The 16,820-nt window shown below is 38.9% G+C and overlaps 2 pseudogenes; one reads left to right on the forward strand and one right to left on the reverse strand.

The window, feature by feature from the left end:
- The first annotated feature begins 645 nt into the window (after positions 1-645).
- Positions 646-2,171, forward strand: LOC140510624 (actin, cytoplasmic 2-like; annotated as a pseudogene).
- Positions 2,172-5,362: 3,191 nt separating this feature from the next.
- LOC140512024 (uncharacterized) lies at positions 5,363-6,125 on the reverse strand (annotated as a pseudogene).
- Positions 6,126-16,820: the final 10,695 nt, after the last annotated feature.

Genomic DNA, 16,820 nt, shown 5'->3' on the forward strand with positions numbered 1-16,820 from the left:
CTCTGAAACTTCTACCTATTTCTCCAAGCGATGTCCTATGTGGGCAAGCACAGTAAATCTTGCTCTCTTGAATAGGACAGGCCTTCAAATATTTGCAAACAGCTTTCACAGGATAATGGATTTAAAGATATGAAACCTTAAAGGGCATCGAATTCAGTGGTCTCACTTTACAGAACAACAACCTGAAACCTAGAAAAGATGTGATTACCCAAGATCTCAAATGTAGTAAGGGACATAGTCAGGATTGAAATCCAGCACTCTGCTCACTGAAATATGCTATCCCACAGGCAAAAGATCAATGTGAAAGTACCAGACCTGGTGTAAAGAAGACTCATCTTCCTGACTTCAAATCTGGCCTCAGACACTTACTAGCTGTGTGACCCTGGACGAGTCACTTAACCTTGTTTGCCTCAGTTTCCTCATCTGAAAAATGAGCTGGAGAAAGAAATGGCAAGCCACTATAGTATCTTTGCTAAGAAAACTCCAAATGGGGTCAGAAAGAGTTGGATATGACTGAAAAATATTTGATCAACAACAACATAGTGGCTCACTCACTGGTAGCTAGCAGCACTTGTAGGCTACTTTGGACGTATCCCTGGATTTGCCCCCTCCCTTCCCTCAGCTCTAAATTCTCAAACTAGGACAGTGCGCAGCCTCAGATTAAACAAAAATGGAAGAAGAAATTGCTGCTCTTGTCATTGACAATGGTTCTGGTATGTGCAAAGCTGGCTTTGCTGGGGATGATGCTCCTCGGGCTGTGTTCCCCTCCACTGTTGGACACCCAAGACACCAGGGTGTCATGGTGGAAATGGGGCAGAAGGACAGTTATGCTGGTGATGAGGCTCAGAGCAAGAGAGGTATCCTGACTCTGAAATACCCCATTGAACATGGCATTGCTACCAACTGGGATAACATGGAGAAAATCTGGCATCATACCTTCTACAATGAGCTTCATGTAGCTCCTGAGGAACAGCCTGTTCTGCTTACAGAAGCTCCCTTAAACCCTAAGGCCAACAGAGAGAAGATGACACAGATCATGTTTGAGACCTTCAACACCCCAGCCATGTATGTTGCTATTTAGGCAGTGTTGTCTCTGTATGCCTCTGGTCATACTACTGGCATTGTTATGGACTCTGGTGATGGTGTTACCCACACTGTGCCCATCTATGAGGGTTATGCCCTTCCCCATGCCATCCTTCGTCTGGATTTGGCTGGCCATGACCTGACAGACTACCTCATGAAGATACTGACAGAAAGAGGATACAGCTTCACTACCACAGCTGAAAGGGAAATTGTTCGTGACATCAAGGAGAAGCTATGCTACGTTGCCCTGGACTTTGAGCAGGAGATGGCCACTGCTGCTTCGTCCTCTTCCCTGGAGAAGAGCTATGAGCTTCCTGATGGCCAGGTGATCACCATTGGCAATGAGAGGTTCAGGTGTCCAGAGGCCCTCTTCCAGCCATCCTTCCTGGGTATGGAATCCTGTGGCATTCATGAGACCACTTTCAATTCTTTCATGAATTGTGATGTTGATATCCAATAGGATCTATATGCCAACACAGTATTGCCTGGTGGTACTACCATGGACCCTGGTATTGCTGACAGAATGCAGAAAGAAATCACAGCCCTGGCACCTAGCACAATGAAAATTAAGATCATTGCTCCCCCTGAAAGTAAGTATTCTGTCTGGATTGGTGGTTCAATTCTGGCATCTCTGTCCACCTTCCAGCAGATGTGGATCAGCAAGCAGGAATATGATGAATCTGGCCCATCCATTGTCCATCGCAAGCAAATGCTTCTAAATGGACTGCTAGCAGATGTGTAGCATTTGCTGCATGAGTATTCACAAAGTAAAAATTTGCCCTGGCAAATATACACCTCATGTTAGCCTCATGAAACTGGAATAAGCCTTCTTTGAAAAGAAACTTGTCCTTGGGGAAGTTTGTATCTGATATTAGACAAATATCAGCACTTTTTAGATTGTTGAACCGTTATTGATTTGACCTCGTATTCAAGTTAACAGTTGTTCCCTTGGTGTTCATTTTAGCATACCTTGTACATATCTTTGATCTAAACCCTGATACAGGTCACTTCATTTTGACAGGTAAGGTTAAGAGTTAAGTTCAATAGAGAATTGACCTGATAATATGGCAGTATAATAGCTGGCTGGTTGACATTCAACAGCTGTACAGTTTAGTTCTATAAAGCATCAGATCTGTACAGAGTATCTAAAGGTCAGATTTCCAGCATCTAAAAGAGGTGACTTGCAGAATTTCTCCCCTAAGGCTGGCAAGAGTTTATTAAATGTGTGTTGCACCTTGCCACCATCTTAGCAGCAATACGTATTGAATCCAAGCCTTAGGAACCAGTTTTTTTTTCTTAACCCACTGTTTTCCCCCAATGTCATGGGGCTAAGTTACTCAACCTTGAGTTGCAAAAAAGTTTGCATGTACAACCTGTAAATCTGTGCATGTAAGATTTTTGTACGTTGCCTTAATGTTCTCACATGACAGTAGAATACCAAAATTTGTAAGTCATCCTAAGAGTTGAGAATTGTAATGCCCAACACGTCATTGTGTAAGGAAAAATAAAAGTGCTACAAGTAAACTGAAAAAAAAAAATGCAAAAAAACAATATAGTGGATAATGTTGGACTTGGAGTCTGGGAGGCGTGAGGTTCAAATATAACCTTAGACATTTAATATTTCTATGACTTTGGGTGATTCATTTGAGTTCTCTGAGCCTCCGTTTTCTCATTTAGAAAATGGGAATGATAATATGTGTAGTACCAACCAAACAGGATTATTATGAGGCACAAGTGAGATAATGTATGTAAAATATATTTTGCTGATGGTAAAGTGCTATATAAATTTGATGTTGTTATTCAATAAAATTTTAATAATGACTAGCCTTTATATATTGTTTTATGACTTGCAAAGCACTTAAGAGAAGTTAAATGACTTGCCTCAGATTCATGTAACTAACAAGAATCTAGGCCAAGATTCAAACTCAGGTCTTCCTGTCTCCAGGCCAAGTTTTCTATCCACTATACAATCGAGCACTTATTAAGGACCCAGTTATGTACAAAGCACTATTCTGGGCTTGGGACATAAAGGCAAAACTGAAATTGTCCCTATCCTTAAGAAGTATACATTTTCTGAGAAGATATTGTTATTACACAAAAAAACAAAATCTAGTTCCTTCAAATAATTTTAGTGTGGCATGATGTGGTGGCTTTTGGTCATCCTGTTTGCCCTCCTATGAATATTCTTTAATTTTGTTATTTAGTCATTTCAGTTGTGTCCGACTCTTTGTGACCCCTTTTGGTGTTTTCTTGGCAAAGACACTCACATTGTTTGCCATTTCCTTCTCAAATTCATTTTATGGATGAGAAAACTGAGGCAAAACAGAATTAGGTGACTTTCCAAGGTACACACTGCTAGTAATTGTCTGACGCTAGATTTGAACTCAGGAAGATGGAGTCTTCCTGACTCTAGGCTTGGTGCTCTATCCACTGCACCACCTAGCAGCCCTAAATTATCCATGTCCTTCATAAAATACTATGCCCAGAACTGAATCCATCAGATGTGAATTAAAAGGGCAGAGAACAAGACTATCACCTCTGTCCTTCTGAAGGGTTACAGTGAACTCTGACTCTTAATGTGAACTAAGACCTTATTAGTTTTCTAGGTTGCCTTTTGACTGGGGAATGGCTAAAAACATTGTGGTACATTAATGTAATGGAATATTAATGGACTATAAGAATGATGAATGTAAAGAATGTAGAAAAGTCTGGAGAATCTATATGAACTGATGCAGAATGACGTAAGCAGAACCAAGAAAATAATAGACACAACATAAATAGAACAATCATGCAAATATATTCTATTTGCTACATATCTTTTATGGATGAAATACCTAGCTATGTCTTCCCCATCCTGGACCTGAAAATTAAATCTTTAATGTTGCTATTGATTTCTTGGTTTTTTAGTTACTATAGTTGCCCCAGTATCCTTTACTCTCCCTCTCAGAGAGTCATCTGTTATAACAAGATAGTCTGTTAAGAAAAAGAAAAAGAGGAAAAAAATCAGCATAAATGATGAATATATTGAATGTCTGAAAATACGTACAACGTACAACACTTGTTTACCCCCAACCTCTGCAAAGGGGTGAGGTAGAAGTGTCTTTTTTAATTTTTTATTTTTTTGATTTGATTTGATTTTTTTTAATGTTCTACAATCACTACCATAAAATTAAGATTTTAACCCCCCCACACACCTACTTCCCCCCACCCTCCTCCCTCCCCAAGACGGCATACAATTCTGTATAGGTTCTACATATACTTTCCCATTGAATACGTTTTCACTATAGTCATGCTGTGTAGATGAACTAAAATAAATGGAAGAAATCATATAACAAATCAAAACATGATACATAAACACAAGCACACACAAACATGATCTGCTACATTCTGTGAATGAATTCCATAGTTCTTTCTCTGAATGCGGAAGAAGTATCTTCTCAAATCTCTTGAGTCAATGCTACTTTTGAAAAGTAGTTTGGCAATATTCATTTGTGATTTGTACAGGTTTTTTCTTTTCATTTACATTGTCACAATCATATATACTCTTTTATATAGTTGTAGTCGTCATGTATATTCTTTTCTTCACTCTGCTTACATTCTGCTTCTTCACTCTGAGTAAGTTTGGGTATACCTTTCCATGTTCTGCTGTATTTATCATAGACGCAATTTCTTACAGCACAGAAGCATTTCATTCCATTCACTCACCACAATGTGTTTCGGCATCCCTCAGTCTATGGATATTTATTCTGCTTTCAGTTCTTTGCTGTCACAAAAACTGTTGCTACAAATATTTTGATGTCTGTGGGGACTTAGTGTGTGAGCCCAACAATGCAGTCTCTGACTCCAAAGGTATCGACATCTTAGTCATTTCATTTGCATGATCCTTTCCAAAATGGTTGTACTGATTCACAACTCCAACAATGTACCAACGTACCTATCTTTCCTTTGCCCCTCCAACATCAACCATTGTTGTCTTTTTTTTAATCTTTAAGAATTTTCTGGGTGTGAGATGAAATGTCAGCATCATTTTGATGTACATTTCTCTTATTTTTAGTCATTTGGAATATTCTTACATACCTATATTCTTTGTTTGGTTAAGAATGCATCTCCTACTCATAGTTGTGAGAGGTAAATGACATGATTTCTCTATTTTTTTTTTCAGTATGATCTGTAATTCTTAGGACACACATTTATTTAGGATATATTGTGGAATGTGGTTTAAAATGTTAACTTAAACTTAGTTTCTTTTTTTTTTTTTATGACTCACCATTTCCTTTACTTATACAAAACAGTGAATAATCATACCCTGGCTGGGAAAAAGTGTTGCTTTAGGGTTTAAACAAGTCCTTCTGTCCTGAAGCATCTGTTCTGAAGGCTTGGAATCAGCAACTTTAGTCCCAGTATCTTTGGGTTTGGACTTGGCAGGTTTAGGGTCAGTAGGCTTAGCAGCCTTGAAATTACTGGGCTTTGTGGCCTTAGAATCAGACTTGGCTGCCTTGGGATCAGACTTGGAAGCCTTGGAATCAGACTTAGTGACCTTGGAGTAAGACTTGGTGACCTTAGAAACAGATTTGGTAGCCTTGGGCCAGATTTAGTAGTCTTGAGATCAGCCTTACTAACACTGGAAGCAGACTTGGTGACCTTGGGGTCAGTGGTTCTGGCAACCTTAGAGTCAGGCTTTGTGATCCTGGGGTGTGGACCTTTGATGCTGACTCTAGGGCCTGGACGCTTGGTGGACATCTTGTGGCCAGTATGCTGCACTGACCTTGGGGATCTTGGGCCTGAGAAGCCTGGCCTTGGAGGCCTTGATGATCAGGGCCTGTATGGTCTCTGCTCAGGCCTTGATGACTTTGGTGATGTTGGCCTGAATCATCTTTAGGCCCTTCTGTTTCTTTCTGTTTCTTGGTAAAATGCATGTTTCTCAGAAACTTGGGGTCAACCCCTTTCAGAAACTTGTATCTCTGTGACCTAGGTTTCTTTATGCCATTTCTGTGCCATTTTCATGATTGGTTGTGAGTGGTATGGTCCTTAGACTTAGCCATCTTTACACTACAGCCTGTGCTAACAGGCACTCCACTGACCAGAGGAAGCCAAAGTGAGAAAGAACCCAAGCTTACTTTCTGCCAGAGTACTTTCCAGTTTCCTCAAAAGTTCTTTTCTAAGTTAATTTATGTTTTCCTACTGAAAACTAGCTTATTGAGTTTCATAGGTTTTGATTTTCCCTTTTCTAGTCTACTACATTGCTACAACCCCTTATTCTTTAATCAATGCAAGACAGTTTCATGACATAGCCTGAAAGTTCTAATCCTCCTTCATCTATCTCTTCATTATTTCCTTAGAAATTATAACTCTTTGTTTTTCCAAATGAATTTTATTACTTTATCATATTCTCTAAAATAGGAAATTCCAATAAAAAAAGGAAAAGAAATGGAAAGCATTAGAATAGACAAGAGGAAACAAAATTATCACTCTACAAATGACATGATTGTGTACTTGGAGACTCTTAGAGAATCATCTAAAGACCTACTTGAAATAATTATCAAGTTTAGCAAAGTTGCAAGAAATAAAATAAATCCTTATGTGTTATCAGTATTTCTATACATTACCAACAAAACTCAGCAGCAAGAGATAGAAAGAGAAAACCCATTTAAAGTAATGGTAGACAATATAAAATACTTGGGAGTCTATCTGCCAAGACATACCCAAGAACTATATGTTACAAAACACTTTTCACACAAATAAAGTAGTCAGGTCCAAACCTATCTATTACTGGCTAAGTAATTCAGCAGTGGATCAGTAGAACAGATTAGGTACACAAGACACAGTAGTAAATGACCACAGTAGCCCTAGTGTTTGATAAGCCCAAAGAATCCAACTTCTAGAATAGGAATTCACTATTTGACAAAATCTTCTGGGAAAACTAGAAAACAGTATGGCAGAAATTAGGTATTGAACAATATTTTATACTATATGCCAAGATAAGGTCAAAATGGGTACATGATAGAGAGAGAGAGAGAGAGAGAGAGAGAGAGAGAGAGAGAGAGAGAGAGAGAGAGAGAGAGAGAGAGGGAGAGGGAGAGGGAGAGGGAGAGGGAGGGGGAGAGGGAGGAAGGGAGGGAGAGAGGGAGGAAAGGAGAGAGGGAGGGAGCATTAAAAAATGTCAAACCAAGAATTTTGATTATATTTAATTTAAAAGTTTTTTCACAAAACCAATGCAACCAAGTTTAGAAGTTAAACACAGCTGAGAAACAATTTTTATAGCAAGTGTCTGTGATGACCTTTGATCCAGCAATTAGGTCTGCATCCCAAAGAGGCCATAAAAAAAGGGAAAGAAACTACATGTATTTATTTTTATAGCAGCTCTTTTTTGTGATAACAAAGAATTGGAAATTGAGGGGAGGTCCATCAACTGGGGAATGGCTGAACAAGTTGTGGTATATAATTATGATGGAATGCCATTATACTTTAAGAAAAATTACAAGCAGGTAAATTTCAGAAAAATCTGGACTTACATGAAATGATGCAAAGTCAAGTGAGCAAAACCAGGGGCACACTGTACACAGTAACAACAATGTATTGCAATGATTAACTATGAATAACTTAGCTCTATTCAGAAATACAATGATCCAAGACAATTCCAGAGGACTCATGATGGAAAATGCTATCCACATTCAGAGAAAGAACTGATGGAGTCTGGATGTAAATTGAAGCATACATATTAGTTTCACTTTATCTTTTTGTGAGTGTGTTTTTTTTCCTTTTGGTCTGTTTCCTCTTTCATAACATGACTAATACAGAAATATTCTTTATATGATTGCATGTGAACAACCTTTTAAAGTTCTTACCTTTTTAGAGAGGGGGAAGGGAAAAAGAGGCGAAAAATTTGGAACTCAAAATTTTAAAAATCATCTTTACATGTAATAAGAAAAACAAAATACTATTTAAAAATAAAGAAGGCTTTTCACAATTTTACAGGTATAGCACTAAAAGTTTAAATTAACTCTAATAGTACTGCCATTTTTATTATATTAACAAGGCCCACCCATGAGCACTGAAGTTTACTCCAATTTTTAAAGTTGTTCTTTGTTTAAGGAATACTTTGATTAAGGAGTACTAGATTCTCTAGTATTTTCCAAGTAAGAGATTTATCCATTTTATTAGTCTTTTTGAAGAACAAGATTTTATTTTTACTTATCATTTCTATAGCTTTTTTTTGTTTCCAGTTTGTCTCCTTTAATATTTAATTATACCTTTTTTGTGCTTATTTCAAGTTTTTTGTTAGCTTTCTATTTTTAAATGCATAATTTATTGATATTCCCTATTTTGTTAATATATTTTGCAGTGATATTATTTTTCTCCTAAGGACTGTTGTAGCTGAATCTCAGAAATACTGGTATATTGTTTCACTGTTATAATTTGGCAAAATCATCTTCCCAGTTGCCCAGATTTACAAAGTTGGCATCCTCCTCAACTCCTCAATCTCCTTTGTTCCAAATATCCAACCAGTTCTCAAATCTTGTCATTTCTAACTTGGTGGTACCTCTTGACATCATCTCTTTCACTCCACTCATATGGCCACCACCTTAGACCAGGATCTCATCGCCTCAAAACTAAATTATTCCAAGAGCTTTTTAATTGGTCTCCCAACCTCAAATAATGCTCTACACATGCTGCTGCCAGAGGGATTTTTCCAAATCAAACCAAATCCATATCCCTGCTTATTAAACACCAATCATTCCATTTTATCTACTGAAAGTAGATATACAGTCCCCTGGCATTTAAGGCTCTTCAAAACCTGGACTTGTATTATATTTCCACTCTTCTCCCACTATATTCTCCATCTGTACACTCTACAATTTACTTGATATACCTTACACATAACATACCATCTCCTCTTTCTATCTCTTTGGACTGGCTGCACTCCATGTCTGAATGGACATCTTCTTATCTTGCCATCCCTTACTTTCACTGTAAGGTCAAATACTGAAGCTGAAGTTTAGATACTTTGGCCACATAATAAGAAGATGGTACTCATTGGAGAAGACCTTGATTTTGGCAAAAATTGAAGGCAAAAGGAAAAGGGGACAGCAGAGGATGAGATGGATACATGGTGTCATGGATGTGCTAGTCAAGGTAGCTGAAATGGCATTCAAGAAGAAGAAGATGAAGGCAGAAAGAGCACATGGACCAGAGTAAGTAAACACAGAAGAGATCTGTGTGGAAGCAGACACAATTTTGACAGCATTGAAAGATTAATTTCTTTCAATATAAAGATATACAAGAGAATGGAAGGCAGCAAAAACTGAAATAAGTCACAGCCTCTCAAAGGCATATTCCATTCTTCCACCACTCCCCATAGGGGAGAAGGATTACAGAGTCATGGATATGGATCAAAACTAAAGGAATCTTTGATTTAGTAGGCAGGCTTCTTGTCCTACATCGTCACTGAGATCATTAACATAACTTGACCCCATAAGCTGTGGCTACACAAGGTCTTATATGTCCAACAGCTTTTACCTTCTACAATGACCCACCATCCAACTCCCCTTAGATTCACTCCTCACTTCTGTAATTTCAAAGCAATTTTAACCCATAGTATTTATGGTGAAGGTACTTAACCATTTTTGTATCATCAACCCCTTTGGCAGTCTGAGGAAGTCCATGGACCTTTTCTAAAATCATTCCAAGAATGATTTTAAATGCATAAAAAAAATACACAGAACTACAGAGAAAACCAAAGGTCAATACAGATACAGACATAATTTTTACATAAGCCATAAATGTAATTTATTTCTCCCCATCTGAGTTCACATATCACAAGAAATCTACCTTGGATTCTTGTTAAAAACTGCTGATTTGGGTGTGGAGAAGGGCAGAGCCAAGATGGTAGAGTAAAAGCAGGGATTTGCTTGAGTTCTCCCTCACAAATCCCCCCAAATACTTGTAAAAATAACTCTAAACAAATTCTAGAGCTACAGAATCCATAAAATGATGGAGTGAAACAAATCTCCAGCCCAAGACATCCTGGAAGGTCAACGGGAAGCATCTATCACATCTGGCTGGGATCAGAGTGGAGTACAGTCCTGTGGGGGCCACACCAGCACAAACAGGGTTGGAGCAGGCCTCAAGGGTATGAGCCACTGGCAGCTGTGGCAGTTTCCAGACTTCTCAACCAACAAATGCCAAAGACAGCATAGAAGGTCAGTGAGAAAACTCTGTGAGACCTGGTCTGGCTGGGGTCTGGCCCTAGGGGCTGAGGAAGAGGAAGTGGTGCCAAGGGCAGTAGCAATAGCAATGGCAGCAGTGGCAGCAGGGGCTGCTTTCAGTGGTCTGGGCCCACAGACAGTGGGGGATCAAGTTGCTAATACAAACTCCCTGAAGCCTGGGACAGTACTACCACCCCTTACCCCCACTTCCACCCCCAACCCCACTGGAAACAGAGTCCTACCTTGTTCCTCATTTTACAGATGAGGAAACTGAGGCAAACAGGGTTAAGTGACTTGCCCAGGGTCACACAGCTACTAAGTGTCTAAGGCCAGATCTGACCTCAGGAAGATGAGTCTTTCTGACTCCCGGCCTGGAGCTTTATCTAGTAGGCTACTTCACTCCCCTTTTAGAGTATTAGGAAGCCACTAAAGATTATTCAGGTGAGTATATCACATCATAAAATAAAGAGCTGGAAGAAAATTTGAAGATTATCTAGTAGAATTTCTTTGTTTTACAGAGTGGGAAACTGAGGCCAAGTAAGAAATGACTTGCACAAACTCACAAGGAGAGTCAGTGGCAGAACTGGAATTTGATTCAGGTCTTATCTATCACAGTCCAGATTTTTTTTTCCAGTTTTATCTTACATGGCAAATATTCATTGTTAAGAGAAAAAAATATCAAAAGACGAATTTCATTAAAAAAACATTTTATGATATGATAAATAATATGGATTCAGAAAACCTGGATTTAGGTTTGGGTTCTGCCACTTGGCCACTTATCCATGAACCTCTGGTCTCTGATTTCCTAATCGATAAAAGGACAAGATATGCCTAGATGGGGAGGGGAGGCACGGAGTCAAGATAGCAGAATGAGAGTAACTACATACCTAAGCTCTTAGACAAATTCCTTCAGATATCTCTAAAAGGAGAATCTGACCAAATTTTGGAGGTGTAGAATTCAATAGGAGACAGACTGTGGCAGATTAACAGACCAGGGCAGACTGAAAGGTTGATGGGAAAGATCTGTTCCGTGGGGGTGGAGGAGCACATGGACACCAGAGGAGCCAAGCAAGTGAGAGCCAGGGAGCCTCAGTTATCAACAGTAGCTGCTCCTGAGACTATCAGTCCGCACATTAAATGTCTGTAAGTCACCTACTTGAACTTCCAGGAGCCTAAATGGCGGAGTTATCAGTAAATGCTCTATCCCCTTCCCGACGTTGACCTTGAAAGAACTATAAAATATTTCTCCAGAAATGGGACCAGCAGAAGGGGCAAATAGTCTCATAGCATGTGAAGCTAGGAAAATTGCCAAGGAGTATTCTTCTTACTCTGGTGGAGGACTGGAGTTGTCCCAGACAGCCCCTCTTCAGCAAAGGGGAAATCTGGAGCTCCAGGGGGGTGGAGCCTCATAACCATCAAAACCTGGAGCCCAGGCATGCCTCAGCACTCCAGGGGAAACAAGAAGACAATAGGGCAGCCGGGATCACCAACTGCTGAGATTGCCTTTGCTTTAGCTTAGCTAAGAAGATCTCCCATGACCAGACCACCCCTCCCCCACACTTAACAAGCTAGATCTAGGGCTAATTTGGGGAAACACACACAAAAAAAATTCACCTGGCCTGGGCTTTCTCACACCAGCCAGCTCAGCACCAGGTTCTTTAGCTTCTAGCTGAAAGAATCAGAGGTCACAATATACAGTGTCATCATCATGAACAGGAAGAAGCAAAGCAAGAAGAAAAAGACCATAGAATCTTTGTATGAGGACAAGGACCAAAATACGAATATCAAAGAGGTCAGCATTGAGACTATACTCCCATCTGAAACTTCAGACGGGACTATGAATTGGTCGCATGCACAAAGAGTACTCTTGGAAGAAATGAAGAAGGAAATAGAAGAAAAAGCTGACTAATGATTTTAAAAGTATGAAAAAAGAATTCACTGAAGAGAACAGCTCTCTAAAAAGGAAAATTGAACAAATGGAAAAGGAAGTACAAAAACTAACTGGAGAAAATAGTTCCCTAAAAGGAATAATTGGACAGCTGGAAAAGGAGATTCAAAAGTTAACTGAAGAAAACAACTTGATAAAAATTAGAATTGAGCAAGCAGAAGCTAATGACTCTATGAGACATCTAGAATCAGTCAAACAAAATCTAAAGAACGAAAAGATAGAAGAAAATGTAAAATACCTAACTGGAAAAACAACTGACCTGGAAAGTAGATACAGTAGAGAAAATTTAAGAATTATTGGCCTACCAGAAAGCCATGATGAAAAAAAGAGCCTGGACAATATCTTCCAAAAAATCATCAAGAAAAACTGCCCAGAAGTGCTAGATCCAGAGGGCAAAATAGTCATCAAAAGAATCCAGCATTCACCTCCTAAAAGGGATTCCAAACTAAAAACACCAAGGAATATCACTGCCAAATTCCAGAACTATCAAGTGAAGGAGAAAATACTACAGCCAGAAAGAAATCATTCAAATATTAGCATCACACAGGACCTTGCAGCTTCCACATGAAAAGATCGAAGGAATTGGAATATGATATTCTATAAGGCAAAGGAGCTGGGATTACAACCAAGGATCAATTACCTAGCAAAGCTCAGCATAACATTTCAGGCAAGGAGGTGGACATTCAATGAAATAAGGGATTTCCAGAACTTCCTGATAAAAAGGCCATAATTCAATAGAAAATTTGATCTTCCAACGCAGGTTTCAAGAGAGGTATAAAAAGGTAAATAGAGGAAAAGAAAAACTTGTTACTCAATTTGGGCAAACTGTTTACCTCCCTATAAGGAAAGGTGATATTTGTTAATCTTGAGAATTGTATATCTACTATGGAAACAAAAAAGAGGTATACATGGATAGGGGAAACAGGTATAAAGTAAATGATGTGATGATAAAAATGTGATTTAAGCATGTGAAGGGACAGTAACAGGAGAAGTGAAAAGGAGAAAGCAGAAAATGGTAAATGACATCACAGGATGAAAAATTATATTACAGTGGAGGGAAAGAGGGGAGGAGATGAACATTGTTTGAGAGGTACTCTCATCTGATTTGGTTCAAGGAGGGAACATCAAACTTAAGTAAGTATGTACATCTAACTAGGTCTATAGGCAGTAGGAGGGGAAGGGGGAAAGAAAGGGGAGGGGAGGCTAAAAGGGAGGGAAGAAGTAGTAAGGGTAAAGGGGAGTAAAAGGCAGGGGGGGGGCTGAAAGAAAGAAGCGAAGACTGCAGGAGTTGGCAGTCAAAAATTAAAACTGTATTGTGGAGGGGAAGGGAGAAGGGAGAACTAAAAGCACAAATGGTGGGAAAAAGGATGGAGGGAAAGACACAGATTGGAATCTTAACTGTGAATGTGAATGGGATGAACTTTCCCATAAAATGGAGATAGATAGCAGAATGGATTAAAAGCAATAATCCAACAATATGCTGTTTACAAGAAACACATTTGAAATGGGGGGATACACACAGGGTAAAAGTAAAAAGCTGGAGTGGAATATATTGTGCATCAGCTGATATAAGAAAGCAGGGATAGCAATCCTAATCTCAGACAAAGCAAAAGCAGAAATAGATCTAATCAAAAGAGATAAGGAAGAAAACTATACCCTTCTAAAAGGTACCATAGACAATGAAGCAATATCATTACTAAACATATATGCTCCAAGTGATATAGGATCCAAATTCTTAGAGGATAAGTTAAGGGAGTTACAGGAAGAAATAGACAGCAAAACTACACTAGTGGGGGACCTCAACCTCCCCCTTTCTGAACTTGATAAATCTAACCTCAAAATAAACAAGAAAGAAGTTAAGGAGATGACTAAAACTCTCAATAAAGTAGATATGATAGATCTCTGGAGAAAATTGAATGGGGATAGAAAGGAATATACCTTTTTCACAGTGTTACATGGCACATATACAAAAATTGAGCATATATTAGGACATAAAACCTCACAGTCCAGTGCAGAAAGGCAGAGAGAGTCAAATGTATTCTTCTCAAATCATAATGCAATAAAAATTATATGTAATAATAGCGCATGGAAAGACAGACCAAAAATTAATTGGAAACTAAATAATCTAATCATAAAGAAGGAGTGAGTTAAACAACAAATCATAGAAACAATCAACAACTTCATTCAAGAGAATTACAATAATGAGACAACCTATCAAATCTTATGGGATACTACAAAAGCAGTTCTTGGGGGAAGCTTTATATCTTTGAATGCCGACATGAATAAAATAGAAAAAGTGGAGATCAATAAATTGGGCATGCAGCTGAAAAAGATTCAAAAAGAACAAATTGAAAATCCCCAACCAAATACCAAATTAGAAATACTGAAAACCAAAGGAGAGATTAATAAACTTGAAATTAAGAAAACTATTGAACAAATAAATAGAACTAAGAGTTGGTTTTATGAAAAAACCAATAAAATTAATAAACCTTTGGTCAATTTGATTTAAAAAAAGAAAGAAGAAAACCAAATTACTAATATCAAAAATGAAAGATGTGAACTCACCTTCAATGAAGAGGAAATTAAAACAATAATTAGAAGTTACTTTGCCCAACTTTATATCCATAAATTCAACAATCTAGATGAGATGGATGACTATTTTCAAAAATATAAATTGCCCAGATTAAAAGAAGAGGAAGTTGAATACTTAAACAATCCCATCTCAGAAAAAGAAATTGAACAAGCCATCAATGAACTCCTTAAGAAAGATTCTCCAGGGCTGGATGGATTTACAAGTGAATTCTATCAAACATTTAAAGAATAGTTAATTCCAATACTATATAGACTGTTTGGAAAAACTGAGGAAGAGAGTGTCCTCTCAAATTCTTTTTATGATACAAAAAGGGTTTTGATACCTAAACCAGGAAGAGACAAAACAAAGAAAGAAAATTACAAACCAATTTCTCTAACGAATATAGATGCAAAAATTTTAAATAAGATTTTAGCAAAAAGAATGCAGAAACTCTTCACGAGAACAATACATTATGATCAGATAGAATTCATACCAGGAATGCAGGACTGGTTCAATATTAGGAAAACTATTAGCATTATTGATCATACCAACAACAAACCTAACAGAAACTACATGATTATCTCAATAGATGCAGAAAAAGCTTCTGACAAAATAAAACACCCATTCCTATTAAAAACAATGGAGGGGGGAGGAGCCAAGATGGCGGAGTAGAAAGATACACATATGCTAGCTCCTAACCCACAGCCCATAAAATAATTGTAAAGAAGAGCTCCCAACAAATTTTGGAGCAGTGGAAGCCACAGAACAATGGAGTGGAGGAGATTTCTGTTCCAGAGAGACCTGAAAAACTGACACCAAAGGTCTGTTGCACACTGGACCCGGAGCAAAGCCCAGCCTGCCTTGGCCACACGGCACTGAGAGGAGCCAATCTGAGCAGGCTTCAGGGGCAGAATCTCCAGTGGCCACGCAGGTCCCTCCATCCACAGGCACCAAAGGTCAGTGAGAGGGTCTTTTTGGCTGATGGAGAGGGGAGTGGGGTGTCCCCATAACTCAGGCCCTCTCAGGAGGCAGCAGTGGGGGCAGCAGTGGACAGGTGCTCTCCAAGCAGGCAGGAGCTCGGATCCATTGTTGAAGGTCTCAGCATAAATCCCCTGAGGGAAGTGAACCACTTGTGGCAGCCCTGCCCCCACCTGAGCAGCTGAACTTAATCTCACACTGAATAGCAGCCCTGCCCATGCCAAAAGCCCTGAGGCTGGGAAGCAGCATTTGAATCTCAGCCCCCAAGTGCTGGCTGGGCAGATCTGGAGGCAAAGTGGGTGTGAAGAGAATATTCAGAAATCAAGTCACTGGCTGGGAAAATGCCCAGAAAAGGGGAAAAAAATAAGACTATAGAAGGTTACTTTCTTGGTGAACAGGCATTTCCTCCCTTCCTTTCTGATGAGGAAGAACAATGCTTACCATCAGGGAAAGACACAGCAGTCAAGGCTTCTGTATCCCAGCCCACTCAATGGCCTCAGGCCATGGAAGAGCTCAAAAAGGATTTTGAAAATCAAGTTAGAGAGGTGGAGGAAAAACTGGGAAGAGAAATGAGAGATATGCAGTCAAAGCATGAACAGCAGGTCAGCACCCTGCTAAAGGAGACCCAAAAAAATGCTGAAGAAAATAACACCTTGAAAAACAGGCTAACTCAATTGGCAAAAGAGATTCAAAAAGCCAGTGAGGAGAAGAATGCTTTCAAAAGCAGAATTAGCCAAATGGAAAAGGAGGTTCAAAAGCTCACTGAAGAAAATAGTTCTTTCAAAATTAGAATGGAACAGATGGAGGCTAATGACTTTATGAGAAACCAAGAAATCACAAAACAAAACCAAAAGAATGAAAAAATGGAAGATGATGTGAAATATCTCATCGGAAAAACAACTGACCTGGAAAATAGATCCAGGAGAGACAATTTAAAAATTATGGGACTACCTGAAAGCCATGATCAAAAAAAGAGCCTAGACATCATCTTTCATGAAATTATCAAGGAAAACTGCCCCGAGATTCTAGAACC

Source organism: Notamacropus eugenii, chromosome 6 (assembly GCF_028372415.1).
Source record: "Notamacropus eugenii isolate mMacEug1 chromosome 6, mMacEug1.pri_v2, whole genome shotgun sequence".
Taxonomy (NCBI): domain Eukaryota; kingdom Metazoa; phylum Chordata; class Mammalia; order Diprotodontia; family Macropodidae; genus Notamacropus; species Notamacropus eugenii.